We start from the raw sequence: 15,296 nt of genomic DNA, 5'->3' as shown, positions 1-15,296 counted from the left end.
GAAAGAGAGAGACAGACCGAGAGAAGTTCGACTCACCATAGTCCTGAAGTGAGAGAGTATATCTACGTCAGCAGGGTCGCCAGCTCACTCTACAGTCAGATCCATGCATGTGGTCAAATTTACACACACACACACACACACACACACACACACACACACACACACACACACAACTCTCTGAAAGCCTAAATAGAAGATGCACTGCTGACACAGTTGAGTTATGAAAAAGGCAGAAAACCAGAAAAATGGACACAAGCTACCTCCTGCAGAAAATCACACACGATCTCCCTCTGTCTGTTTCTCTCTCTCTCTCTCTCTCTCTCTCTCTCTCTCTCTCTCTCTCGTGGACACACAGTTAATCCTATGCCCCAAATGATTCTGCCTCCACTCACTGAACCCCTGCTGACCCTACCTTCATCCATTCAGCCAGCATTTTGCCTGAGAGATAAAAAAAAAACAGAAGGCGGGACAGAGACAGAGGGAGCATCAGCTGGCTGTTGCCCATTCATGCAAATAAACCATATTTGCACTTGAGAGGAGCATATGGAGAAGCGGAGCTGGAGAGGTCCTGGGCGCTGACGAAAACAAAAGTGACCAGTGGATTGATCGAGCTATCGATCCATGCACAGAGCCGGCTGGTCAACAGTGCACGCTGGACATCAGAGATCCACCCGGACGGTTAGTTAGAAAAGCCACGACATGGGGGGGTGTTAGCGGGAGAGCAGAGTACGCCCGGTTCATCCAAATCATCTTAGGGATGATATACCACCAGCATTTTACATTTTCAGGATAATCAACCCTCCCCAAAGACCTTTGGATTAAATACTTCAGGGATTACAGGCCCTCCTGGTGGTTTCAGATGTTGGTCAAACATTTTCCAAAGCATACATCAGATTGTAGATTAATTTTGTGGATTTTAACAGTGGAAAGAAAGTCCACTTAAAGCCTGTTTGCCATTGACAATCCTCCAACGAGAACATTTGAAGTTAAATTACATTTTTAAAATGTAAGTCAGTTAAAGATACACTCCAGTCATATATTTGTATAGATAGATATAGAGCATGTAGACCTCAGGCCAAACAACATGAATGATTCATCAATACAGACATATTGACAGACATATTGATATCTGCATTAATGTTGCCGTTATGTGCTAACATTTTTATTTCACAGATTAAACTATGCAAAAAGATAAAATAAGTAAAGTTATCTAATCAATTGAAGTTAAATATATTTGTTTGTATTTTTCATTTTTATTTTATTTATAGGTATTTATAGTAAAATGAATGGTTAAACTGTAAAAGATTCTTTATAAATATATCCGGCCTCAATTACATTTCTTTGTAATAAAGGTTTGATAACGACATCTTGGGATTCATTACTAATTTATGCTCGATATATCGGTATCCCTTCAGAATATCAGGATCAGCATCATGCCCCAAAAGTCCAGATTGGTGGGACTCTAATAAAGATCCATATTCTTTTCTATGAAACCAATTGAAACGTTGAAACTCTTGCAATTTGAAAGAAAGTGATTAAAATTCCAGGATCTTCCCCTTTAGGGTGGATCCCCTGCAAACTGGAGAGGATTCTTCCCCAGCCTATGTCCCATCCCTGTACCCAGTGTGGTGCCAACAAGTAATTTTCTTGTAATTGTGCTGACAAAAACACAAACACACAGACAAACTAAACACAAACTCCCTGGTGGACGTTGTAAAGCCTCATTTCTATGACCAGCCACTGAGGGACCATGCAGCTTAGCTCCCACAGAGAGCGTTTCAGACGATTGGTGCCAGTCAAAGTTCACCACACAGACTGACGAGAGCGCAGTGAAGGGAGATGGTGCCAAAGTTTTCCGTCATATCATATCCATATTCATTCCATATGTTTGAAGTGGAAAGAGGGCGGCTTTAAAAATCATAGCTACATGGTCTTCAAAGAGAGAGGAGACATGGGGAAGAGGAGTATAGAGTGAATGAGGAACTTCAAAGGGTTCGAGTGCACTCCCACATCCGTATACACATAGAAAAAAACACACACACACACACCCACACACACTCACACGCACGCTGTACTGTATTTACATATGTATGTCTATTACCAAAGAGTTCACAGGAAGCTGAGAGGAGGCAAGTCTCTCCACATGATGCACTCTGTTGGGTAACTTTAAACTTCACAAAAACAAGTTAGAAAATGATTCAAAGCCACGACAGCTGTTTAAATAACTTTTCTCAGCCAAACAACTGCTCGTATCTTAGTCCCTCACTGTGACACCAGCCTTGCCATCTGTGCATGATCTCTACGTGCAAACAAGCATCCTGGTTTGTCTGCTCAACCGGCTACTTCAGTCCCAACTCCTGGTGCAGTCTGTGTGAGATGAGATGTTGCATCACATCATACAGAAAAAGGAGTTGTAACACAGCAGAGTGTAGTACTTTACACAGAGGTGCCTTGAAATGTTCCTAAAATCAATGTTCAACCAAACAGTGTGTTACAGAACTGGAGGAGGACGTTGTTTCTTCACAGGTTGCTGGTGGATGTGGGATCTTCTCCAGTGTTTACGGTAAGCGTGCTGCGTCATTTCGTCACTTCCTGTTATTGCCACGGGACACGGGTGGTGTAGTCGCTATCTGAATTAGCTCCTCCGCTAAACACAACTGTCTTTCTGTTCTACTACGGCTAAAATCACCGGTATATAGTTAAGGACCCTCACATACCAGCCCCTCCTCTCTGGTGCTTTGTGACTCTGTGTTCTGTTTAAATCTCACACTCATAGTTTTAGCAGCGATGTGTTCTCTCTCTCCCTCTCGCTCCACCGCTCTCTCCTGCTCCGAGTGTCTCATGTTTACTTACTCCTCCGCCTCCATTAACAGTAGTGGTAAATGTAATAAATGTAGTATGTTGGTAGACATGGAGGCGAGGCTTAGCAACTTAGAAGCTCGGCTCCTCAGCTTAGAACCCCCGTTAGCTATAGTTAGCCGGCCCGTGCTAGCCGCAGCGAAGCCACCTAGCTTAGCTTCAGCTAGCAGTCCCTCGACTTGCCCCGGGCAGCCGGGAGCCCAGGGTGGCTGGGTGACGGTCCGGAGGGGGCATAGTACCACCCATAGAAAGCCCACGATTAAAGACCCACCAGCTCACGTCTCAAATAGATTTTCTCCACTCAGCGACGCACCCGCTGAGAATCAAACTCTGGTTATTGGCGACTCGGTTCTCAGAAACGTGAGATTAGCGACACCAGCGGCCATAGTCAATTGTATCCCGGGGGCCAGAGCCGGCGACATCCAATCCAAATTGAAGCTGCTGGCTAAAACTAAACGTAAATACAGTAAAATCGTAATTCACGTCGGCAGCAACGACTCCCGGCTTCGTATGTCGGAGGTCACTAAAGTTAATGTTGAGTCTGTGTGTGCTTTTGCTAAAACGATGTCGGACACAGTAGTTTTCTCTGGCCCTCTCCCTAACACTACAGGTGATGACATGTTTAGTCGCATGTTTTCTTTTAACCGCTGGCTGTCGAGGTGGTGTCCTGTAAACGGTGTGGGCTTTATAGATAATTGGCAAACTTTTTGGAGGAAACCTGGTCTTGTTAGGAGAGACGGCGTTCATCCCACTTGGGATGGAGCAGCTCTCTTATCTAAGAATATTACTAAGTCTATCACATGACAACCCAGAGTTGGGACCAGGAAGCAGAGCTGCAGTGCTAAACACTTCTCTGCGCTCCCTCTGGATCAGTCACCCAACCGCATAGAGACTGTCTCTGTCTACCGTCCGATTCAATTATTTAAATTAAACAATAACAGAGCGAGAACTCACAATAATCTTATACAAATTAACACAACCTCTGGAACAACACAGGAAACTAAGACTTTCAAATGTGGTCTTTTAAACATTAGATCACTGTCCTCAAAGGCTATTTTAGTTAATGAACTAGTCTCAGACTACAATATAGATGTAATGTCCCTTACTGAGACGTGGCTGCATCCTGATGAATATGTCAGTTTAAATGAATCTACTCCCCCCAGTCATATAAATTCACACGTTCCCAGGGAACTCGGGCGAGGAGGTGGAGTTGCTGCTATTTTTAGCTCCAGTCTATCAATTAATCCTAAACCTAAACTTAGCTACAACTCATTTGAATGTCTTGTTCTTAATCTTCCACGTCAATCCAGGAAACACCAACAGCCAATCATATTTGCTGTAGTTTATCGTGCTCCTGGGGCTTATACTGAATTTCTAACAGAATTCCCTGAGTTTTTATCAAACCTAGTCCTAAAGACAGATAAAATTATTATTGTTGGTGACTTTAATATTCATGTTGACAATAATAAAGATAGCCTGAGCGTAGCATTTATTTCAATACTAGACTCAATTGGTTTTAGTCAGTGTGTGCATCAACCTACTCATTGTTGTAACCACACACTTGACCTTGTGTTATCATACGGTGTCAAAATTGAACATTTAACAGTACTTCCGCGCAATCCAGTACTATCAGACCATAATTTAATAACCTTCGATTTTTCACTATCTGAATATATGCCACTAATAAAAAACTCATTTTCTAGATGTCTACCTGATAGTGCTGTAGCTAAATTTAAGGAAATAATTCCGATTACATTTAAACCCGTATTATCCGTCGACATAAACAACAAATTCTTTAAAAACCCGAGCTCTATTGAGATTGACCACCTCGTAGAAAGCTCTGCAGACTCATTACGATTAACATTAGACTCAATAGCGCCTCTAAAAAAGAAATGTGTAAAACATAGTCAATTAGCTCCGTGGTATAATTCCAAGACACATGAGTTGAAACAAATATCAAGAAAATTAGAAAGGAAGTGGCGCTCCAGCAACAGTGTTGAAAATCTCCTAGACTGGAAGAGTAGTGTTACAGAATATAAAAAGGCTCTCCACAAAGCAAGAGCTGCCTATTATTCAAAACTAATAGAAGAGAATAAAAACAACCCCAGGTTTCTCTTCAGCACTGTAGCCAGGCTGACAGAGAGTCACACCTCCACCGAACCCAGTATTCCTCGATCCCTAAATTGCAATATCTTTATGACCTTTTTTAATGATAAAATTCTAACTATTAGAAATAAAATCAATCATCTCCTGCCCTCAATTGGCACTAATACCCTCCCAACAATAGAGATCTCAGAAACGGCTGAGAATCCTTCCCATTATTTAGACAGCTTCTCTCTGATCACCCGTGATCAGTTTACCAAAATAGTCTCAGGTTCTAAACCAACAACCTGTATTTTAGATCCGATTCCAACTAAATTACTTAAAGAAATTCTGCCCCTAATAGATAATTCGTTACTTAACACAATCAATCTGTCATTATCATCAGGTTATGTACCACAGTCTTTTAAAATAGCTGTAATCAAACCCCTACTCAAAAAACCCACCCTAGACCCAGAGGTTTTAGCAAATTACAGGCCAATATCTAATCTCCCCTTCCTATCTAAAATCTTAGAAAAAGTTGTAGCCAATCAGCTGTGTGAGTTTCTCCAGGAAAATAATATATATGAAGACTTTCAGTCTGGGTTTAGAACCAATCATAGCACAGAGACAGCCCTGGCAAAAGTCACTAATGACCTTCTAATAGCTTCAGATCAGGGACTTGTGTCTGTCCTCGTTCTGTTAGATCTCAGTGCAGCATTCGACACAATTGACCATCAAATTTTATTAGAGAGACTAAAACAGTTAATTAACATTAAAGGAACGGCCTTAAACTGGTTTAAATCTTATTTTGCTGATCGCTCCCAATTCGTTCAAATCAATGATGAGTCATCGGTGCGCACCAAAGTTAACCATGGTGTCCCACAGGGGTCTGTGCTCGGCCCAATTTTATTCTCATTATATATGCTTCCACTAGGAAACATTATCAGGACACACTCGGTAAATTTTCACTGTTATGCGGATGACACCCAGTTATATTTGTCAATAAAACCTGATCAAAGTAATCAATTAACTAAACTTCGAGCATGTCTCAAGGACATAAAAACCTGGATGACCCGCAATTTTCTCTTATTAAACTCAGATAAAACAGAGGTTATAATACTCGGCCCTAAACACCTTAGAGATACATTATCTAATGATATAGCTGCGCTAGATGACATTGCCCTTGCTTCCAATGACACAGTCAGGAACTTGGGAGTGATCTTCGATCCTGATTTGTCCTTTAATAGTCACTTAAAAGTAATTTCTAGGACCGCGTTTTTCCACTTGCGTAATATCTCAAAAATCAGACATGTCCTTTCGCAAAAAGATGCAGAAAAACTAGTCCACGCCTTTGTTACATCGAGACTGGACTACTGTAATTCACTATTATCAGGCTCCAGCAGTAAGTCGTTAAAGACTCTGCAGCTGGTCCAAAATGCCGCAGCACGTGTCCTGACGAGAACTAAGAAAAGAGAGCACATTTCTCCAGTATTAGCATCGCTACACTGGCTTCCTGTTAAATCTAGAATAGAATTTAAAATTCTCCTCCTCACCTTCAAGGCCCTTAATGATATGGCACCTCTTTACCTTAAAGAGATGTTAGTTCCATATCAACCTACTAGAGCACTCCGATCCCAGAACTCAGGTTTACTTGTTGTCCCTAAAGTCTCTAAAAGTAGAGTAGGAGCCAGAGCTTTTAGCCATCAAGCCCCACTGCTGTGGAATAATCTCTCACTTTCAGTTAGGGAGGCAGACACGCTCTGTTCGTTTAAAAGTAGACTCAAAACCTTCCTTTTTTATAAAGCTTATAGTTAGAGCTAATTTGTGCGATGTTCCAAATTTGATTAAATGGCAAAAACCCCTGATGATGCTAAGACGCACAGGGAATTTATGACACAAGACACACGGAGCTTCTCTTTCCTGCTTCTCCTTCCTTTTCTCCATATTTATCACATCAAGATAATTCTTATCTGATCAGTACATGTTACTAACTTGACCCCTTTCCCGGAGTTTCTGTGCCTTAGCGCCCGCGGATGCAGGGCCACAGCTGTGGCCGCACCATGGATTATGATTGTGGATCGCGTGTCGGAGGTCGCAATGGTGGATCCAGTTCGGTGGATTCTGTATCGTGCCAGCTGATCGTCGTTGTAATGGAGGATCCTTTGTCGCGTTGGCATCGGATGATGAGGGACCACGACCGAGGCGGCAGCTGATAATGGATTCTAACTGGCGGCGGTGGACAATGACTGTGGATTATAGTGGATCCATCCTGATGCTGGATCGTGGTCTTGCTGCTGGCCAGAGACTGTGATTGCAGCGGGACTGCCTGACACATAGTATTGAAAAATGTTTAGCCTAATGGATGCTGCTAAAAATCCTGATGATGTTTTCTTACACCTGACATCTATTGCACTTCTGTCCGTCCTGAGAGAGGGATCCCTCACATGTGGCTCTCTCTGAGGTTTCTACATATTTTTACCTGTGAAAAGGGTTTTTAGTAGTTTTTCCTTACTCTTGTTGAGGGTTAAGGACAGAGGATGTCACACAATGTTAAAGCCCTATGAGACAAATTGTTATTTGTGAATGTGGGCTATACAAATAAAACTTGATTGATTGATTGATTGATTGATTTAAAGCTCATGAAGTGAAACATGACCTTTGACATTGAACCCTTTTGGCATTTTGGGGTCGGATGGCTTGTGGTCTCTTGTTCTAGCTTGACCAATTGCATTTGAGCATATATTGGCTATTGGCGTTTTAACTCTTCTGTATGCACATGCAGAAAGCTTTAAATAGAGAGGAAAATGTGGTCTGGACCACAAACATCTTCAAAAAGTGTCACTGTTTGTGTTTTGTGAGGAGAAACGTTTGACTCGGACTGCAAACTGTGTACAGGAAACCAACAGGGAGGCTTGGCCCGAATATTCGTTGTCTACCGGACGCCCTAAAATATCAGCTGTTGCCCACAGAGAATAATTTGTCATCAATCATCAGACGATAGTCGATGGACTGCGAGATTAACAGTAAACAACTTCAACATGAATGAAGCTAAAACAAAAGTCCTTGTTTTTTCTGCAAAACCCTCAAAACCATCTTTATCTATGACCACATGCTTTCAACACATACAAGATAATACACCATCACTCCTTAGATCTTCATTTCTGACAACAACAACCCTCAATACAACTTCTAATTACTTTCCTTTCACCAATTAATCTGTCAATTTAGCCCTCGAGCCTGGAATCAGTCCACCCCCGGCCTGATGAGCAGTTGTGCTGAGGACAGCCGTGTGAAGGAACACTCACTCTGTCTGTGGATGTACAGTTAGAACTACCAGCGCTGATGTCTCTCTCTCAATATGAGACACATGCCTCAAGCCAAAACAGCCTTTCATCCTTCCAACGCCATGCATTATTGATGATTAGACCAGAGAGAGACACTGAAACACAGTGTGATGGCTGCCTGGCTGCGTGTGCGTGTGCATGTGTGTGTGTATGTGTGTACGTGTGTATGTGTGTATGTGTGTATCTGTGTGTGTGTGAGACTAAACAGGTGGGTTGGATTCTCACTCAGTGATTAGCTGTGTAAATTGTCAGCGGGCCAATCAAAAAGCAGATGATGACAGAACAGCAGCCATTGGCTCATTCTTGCTACTATTATTATGACAACAACCTCCGTGACCAACTACCATCTCCAGTGTCTCCAGAATGTGTGTTTCTTGTTGCATATAACAACATTTCATATGTGTGTGATGCCATCATTTCAAGTATTTGCTGATGCAAGACTTGTGTTTACAATGAACCCTGCAGCCTCCATCGACACACCGCAAACTTCCTCAGAGAGAGAGAGAGAGAGAGAGAAAGAGTGAGAGAGCTCACTATTTCAGACCAATGTTTGCCAGTTAGGCAAAGCAGTGCAGGATTGCTCAGGGGCCATTTAAAACACTTGAAAGAATGAATTCAAGCATCACATTTTTTAATTAGCTTGTGCATTTTATATAAAAAGTGGAGGGTGGAAAACATGCAGCCAGTTTACTTTGAGTTAAAGAATAATAATCTTGTTTTAGTGAGAGAAAAAAGCTCAAGAGAGAAGCTTCTTGTTTTAGTAAACTGCTTTTCTCATCTTATCAATCTCACATTACAATTTTGCGTATAAAAATAATAGGTATAAATGATTAAATTGTATAAAAAACATTTAAGAAATAGTGGCGATGGTAACTTTATCACAGCATATTCCCATCTATATAGGTATAGATTATTAAATGAAAGAAAATACATTAAAACAAGATAACTTAATAATTCAAAATGACTTCAACTAATTAATTAATCGATGAATCATTTCAAGTCAGCAGGGATAAATTATTAATTTTCTCAAAGAAGTAAAGAAGCTATACTTTCACAAGTCAACCTTACTGATTTATTTTCTTGCTAAAGACTGTTTTAAGATTGAGTATAAGAACACGGTTGCCAAGTTATGGATTTTGCAGAGCATTGATTTTTGTCTGGAGCAGCCAGACAGAATACGATGAGTTGCAACTATTTGGATATAAACCAAAATCAAAACTATCCATGTTTTATTCACACGGAAGGTGAAGTTTGCCCACTTTTGTGCACATCGTTGTTAATATATTGCGTATAAGTTAATGCAGACAAACTAGATCACTGTATCCCTGCATTAGCCTTCCAATTGAAGAAAATAAAATATCCCACAGCAGTCAAGAATGATCTTCTCCAGGATAAAAAAATAAATAAATCCCCTCACTCTCTGACTGGGCTGGTGGGTTGTGGCTGAGCCGCTGGGAATGTGCGGTACATTGATGTTTCTAATGAAGAGCGCTGAGCTCCATTGATCCACCGGGGATGAGAGTGAGCTGTCAAAAGCTATCAGGCAAAGTCAAAGTCCCACTTTCAGGCCTGCACGGCTGAAGTGAGCACGATTCTGTTGAGGCACAAGAAGAGCAGCTCAACCTCTGGAGGCAAATGTTACAGAGAAGAGACTCACACACGCAGAAACAAGCTTTGATGCCTTCAGAGGCTTACAGGGGGTTGTTTGCCCAATAAAGGAGCATTAGACAAATAACAACACAGGTTTAAGACAAGTCAAACATTGGAGGCCTGTTCACCCATGTGCCTTCAGGTCTATTTTTTTTCCTTTAATGTACAATATTGAACTTCTACCCTCTACCACCAGGGGTCTATCAATCAAAACAATAACTAAAGACCTATTTTGATGAAATTGTGATGCAGCATGGGATCGTGGGAGTAAGAATCTACCTGACGCAACTCGGGCGCAAATCATGTTCACAGCAGAGGTTTTATTTACGTTATGCATCAGACAGCCATAAATAATCATGATTCATTACGAGTGATCAATACAAAGAGTGGAAGAAAAAAAGCTACCTGGCTAACTGGCTAGCAGTGTTTTTTTACTTCGTCTTATGCAGTTTGACTTGGATGTTAGAGCAGAGACAAACTTGGGAAGGGGATATAATGCAATTAGAAGGCGACCAAAGTGAAACGTCCCATTACCTTGAATAAAATTGTGGATTTCTCTGGGTTTGAATATTGTTGGAAACATTTTGGATAATGTAAACACACAGGTCAACAACGTTTAGAACAAAGGTCTTGCAGTTGTTAGAAAATTTAATAAAGAGTTTTGACATATTATATCTTAAACTTCTCTAATATGCGAGAGGGCTACAACTAACTAGTGATATTTGTAAAGAATCTGTTAAAAACAGCAGATCAGCCTTTCTAAAACTTTATAGCATCAAATGACTTGTTTTACTCAACCTGGTCTGACTTGGTCCATGTCCCATCCATTAACATAGGGGAGGAGGGATGTGTGAGCTACACTGCAGTCAGCCAGCAGGTGGCGGTTCAGGTTGTTTGGCTTCAGGTTTGGGGAGCAGTCAAGTCGTTCATTGTTATATTCAGTCTATGTTTTGCACTAACTGAAATAATCAATGTATTATCAAAATCGTTCATCAGTGACTTTAGTTTCTTTCTAATAAACCGTGCCCAGTTATTAAAAGTTATTATTAACAGAGCACGTTGGAGGGAAAAAACCTTGATGTACAGTGCACTGTGTTGTACCTTTGCATAATACAGCCTAGTGAGCGCACAACTCATCACACAGAAACTAAAATGAAATGCAGGATTAAACTGGATTAAAACAGAGCTCAGATGGGGGCTGGGATAGTCCAGTTCAGATACAGTGTAGTGAGTAAATGGGAGAGCTGGTTTGTCTGTTTGAGGATTTCGGCCACAAACACCTCTGATAGTGTATTAGTTACTTGATCTGTGTAATGACACTGAACTTGAAAAGATTTTGATTGTATTTTTTCCGTTAGCTACCACTTAGAGACAACATGTTGAGCCTAGCATCTTCTGTGGAAAGCACGTGGTCATAATTTTGATCATTAGACATCATTAAACAGGATTAGGCTCAAGAGAGTTTCTTAACCTTTGGGCCCCAGGATACACAACCGTCTACCTTCATTCAAATGTGGTGGATAAAACAAGAACCCGAAACCATAGCAGCCAAAATGACACAAAGACATTTCTCTCAAACACCAACAAAAACTTTTGTATTTTGTTCCTCGATTTCAGATATCAATGCAACAAATAATTTACCAACATTATTACATATAATCTGCTGGAGCCACTCTGTGAAACTAAGCCTTGTAAAGTCACGTGACTCGGTCAGGGTCACGTGACTCGGTCAGGGTCACAAGGACTTTTTGTTGAGAAAAGTTGAGAAACCCTGAGTTTCTTAAGTCGTCACTAAACTGCCTGCAGTCAGCTGCATGGTTCCTTCAGTAGAAAGTAAAAAAAGGTGACATGTCATTTTTACAGCACTTGCACCATGATAAGAAAATCAATCTAACCATCAATCAAAATGTCTGGTACTGTATATTTTTGCAAAACAGTCAGCAGGGACAAAAGACGAAGATCTAGACACAGAGCGAGGCCGCAGACTTTCCCAGAGCAGCGTCATAATCTGACCAGTAACAAGCCCTGACGTCAAAAAAAGCTTCATTCTCTCAATCTCAATCTCAAACTGCAACCACAACAGCAATCTGCGGAGCGCACGAGTAATCACAGCCAACTCGTAACCCTGCTGCTAATACTGCACATACAGGGCTCTTTTAATCAGCAAACTTGCAACCGGGGAATAATCTTTCGAGCCAGTGTCGTCACGGGCCGGTGAAAAAAGGGAGCAAATCTCCTGCTTTGCATGGACTTAAGACAGATTATGAAATAGCAAAAATGCGAGCATCAGTCAAACTGTTTCCATCACACACTGAGGTTAACCCGTCATTACACTTCCTGCGGAGCAAGCAGGGCCCGACTCCCATTGCACAAGCATGGAAATAAGTCCGTATGCAAAGAGGTTTGTCATATGGAAAGTGTTGAGATAAGCAATTGTTATCATTCATATGTTCAATGAAATGGCCAATAATTCAGGTCATGGGAAAGAAGTTGTGCCTGAAACCAAGTGTATATTTACATACATACAGTACACACATTATAGAAAATGGTTTATTAAGTGTTTTTCCACAGGAAGTGCTAGATGGTTGAAGAGTTTGAAGAGCATGCCGGGTAGAACAAGCAGCTACTCGTGGCGCCCCAGCTGTTGTGGTACTTGCGACAGAAAAAGTTGCGGTCTGAAAATATGATGTGGAAAAATATGTTGTTTTGGAAGAGGGGGTCTTGTTATTTTATTAACTGTGAAACGTGGAACCTCTTGTTGTGGCTGCAGACCACTATGTTACTAAATATAAGTAAAAAGACTATCAGCATTGGCCTACAACTTGTCCTACAAGTTAAATTGTAGTTTATAATGAGCAATTCTATAAAGAGTAGTAGTATTGTAAGTAGTAAGTAAGTAATGTTATCTACTCAATTCATTCTTCTTTTTTCCATGAATTTTTTTGGGAAACACTTTGTAACCTTGTTTAGATATATTGCTATACACATACAGGGTTTCCCCCAGTGCTGTATAGGTCTGGCGGGCCGCCAGGCTCCCCCCCCCCGCCAGGCTAAGCGTCGATTGTTTTTTTTATTTAAAAAAAAAAAAAAAAATCGGTCACTCGCGCACATCAACAACACTTCACTTCCTCATTGAGCCCCGATCAGAGACATGGCCCCGATCCCCAAGCAACCATCCTATTGGTCCAAACAGTCAAATGTCCCACCCAGACCCATTCACTGACCCTCAGACATCAGAACGCTCCTTCAACACAGTGTTTTACTGAACATACGTCACCTTCACTGACCGTCAGACATCAGAACGCTCCTTCAACACAGTGTTTTACTGAACATAAGTCAAAACCAAACATAAACATAAACCTAGTCCGTTACACTATTAGGCTGCAGCTATTTGGTTTTATTTATTTAAAAATAGGGTACTTCTTATTTCATACATTTTCCACAAATATGAGGAGGACTCAAATAGCCCTACAAAGTTCTGTGTTTAATTTATTTCAAAGTAAGCCGACACTTGCCTGTGTATTTTGTTTGTTTGTTATTTTGTTGCTTGTCTGTTTGAGTAGCTAGCTGAAAGCAAAGAAGTAGTAGGCTTACCTTTTATTGGTAACCAAACTGTTACGGTTCATTGTTTCTGAAATAAGAGGCCTGACTGCTATATTAATGCAGCACAAAACAAAATGTAAACAAAGGCTCAAATATTAAAGTGCAAAACTGTAGGTTTAAACTAGCAACTCCAACGTGATAAAAATAAATAAAAAAGAGGACTTATAAGTTAAGTCAGCAGTGCAACTCAAAAAGATATCAAAGTATCTATTTAACCCCTTTTCAAAATAAACAAGTTAGGTGTGCATATTAAACAAAGTGCAACATGTTTAGAGTATAAGAAACAATGGTGTCCAGCTCAAAATCCCCCCCCCCCCCCCCCCCCGCGGGTGCCTTCTAGCAGCCCTAGTTTTCTGGGGGAAACCCTGCACATAAATGTATCATTAGGGCCCGAGCACTGATCAAAGGTCAGGGAGGACCCTATTGTTATTGTAAGGATTATTTCTTCTTCTTCTTCTTCTTCTTCTTCTTCTTCTTCTTCTTCTTATTATTATTATTATTATTCAGGCAAATTAATTGGCTTTTTGAGAGCTTTACCATGCTCAACTTCTTACCAAAATTTGCAGAAAGTTAGAAAGTCGTGAAAATTTACGTATTCTGAATGAATTTTCAATGGGCATCGCGAAATGGCTCAATGGTGCCCCCTGAGACCCCCGAGACCCCTGGAACATGTTCACATTGACTGGTCTTCACAAAAATCAATATACAGGTGTATCATGACCAGACAAACAAAAAAGTCTTAGGTGCAATTGGAAAAACACAACAGGAAGCCTGCTATTTTGCATTTAGTGGCCATTTTGGCCATATTCCACATTTTTTCATCGATGTACTCAGCTGCCACGATTTGGGCTTGCCCTTACTGACTGACGGAAGAAACAAGGTGGGCATTTAATTATTATTGTTATTGTTATTATTATCATTATTAAGCAAACACACCAATTGTGTCACACAGTTATTAGAGAAACAGAAGATATTATAGTCTTATGTATATATTATATTATGGTTATTAATCCTGTAGTCAGATGTTTCAGGTAATAAAATAACACCATCTAATAACTTTAAAAGCATTTATCATAAAGCCAACCCCCCTGTGTTCAGGCTATTTATCTAATGAGTTTCCATTCATTATTATTGTTATTGTTATTATTATCATTATTAAGCAAACACACCAATTGTGTCACACAGTTATTAGAGAAACAGAAGATATTATAGTCTTATGTATATATTATATTATGGTTATTAATCCTGTAGTCAGATGTTTCAGGTAATAAAATAACACCATCTAATAACTTTAAAAGCATTTATCATAAAGCCAACCCCCCCTGTGTTCAGGCTATTTATCTAATGAGTTTCCATTCATCTGCAGAGTAGATCACCGGCAGTGAGCAGCCCAGAAGCTGGAGCCTGCAGCTGCAACTGTTTCCTCAGTAACATTTACACAGGAAACGTGTGTGACAGAGGTTTGACGGTTAGAGTGTTTGTGTTTGTGTGTTTGTGTGTTTGTGTGTTTGTGTGTTTGTGTGGCAGCAGCACTCACCTGGCAGCGAGGAGACGGTGACAGCTCAGTTGTGGAGCTGCAGAGAGCAGGAGTTGCTTCTCGCGTTAGTTTGATGCACTTTGAATTCAGATGAATCTCTGGAGACCTCCCCTCACATCGCTGAGGGAACAGACACTAACTGAGTTTCATAAACACAAACAGTCATAGATTGACAGGTAGCAGCTGGACACGCTCCACGCTGCTGCTGCGACCTCCTGCTC

At 40.9% G+C, this 15,296-nt stretch overlaps 1 protein-coding gene across 1 annotated transcript in view; it reads right to left on the bottom strand.

The window, feature by feature from the left end:
• The window catches only part of arhgap9 (Rho GTPase activating protein 9), a 46,049-nt gene extending 30,917 nt beyond the window's left edge, over positions 1-15,132 (bottom strand). Inside the window, exon 1 of the mRNA XM_061070077.1 lies at positions 15,076-15,132. The gene's annotated coding sequence lies outside the window, so the exon portion shown is untranslated. The remainder of the gene's footprint in view (positions 1-15,075) is intronic.
• Positions 15,133-15,296: the final 164 nt, after the last annotated feature.

Source organism: Limanda limanda, chromosome 4 (genome assembly GCF_963576545.1).
Source record: "Limanda limanda chromosome 4, fLimLim1.1, whole genome shotgun sequence".
Lineage (NCBI taxonomy): Eukaryota > Metazoa > Chordata > Actinopteri > Pleuronectiformes > Pleuronectidae > Limanda > Limanda limanda.
This window is presented reverse-complemented; position numbering and strand designations above follow the sequence as displayed.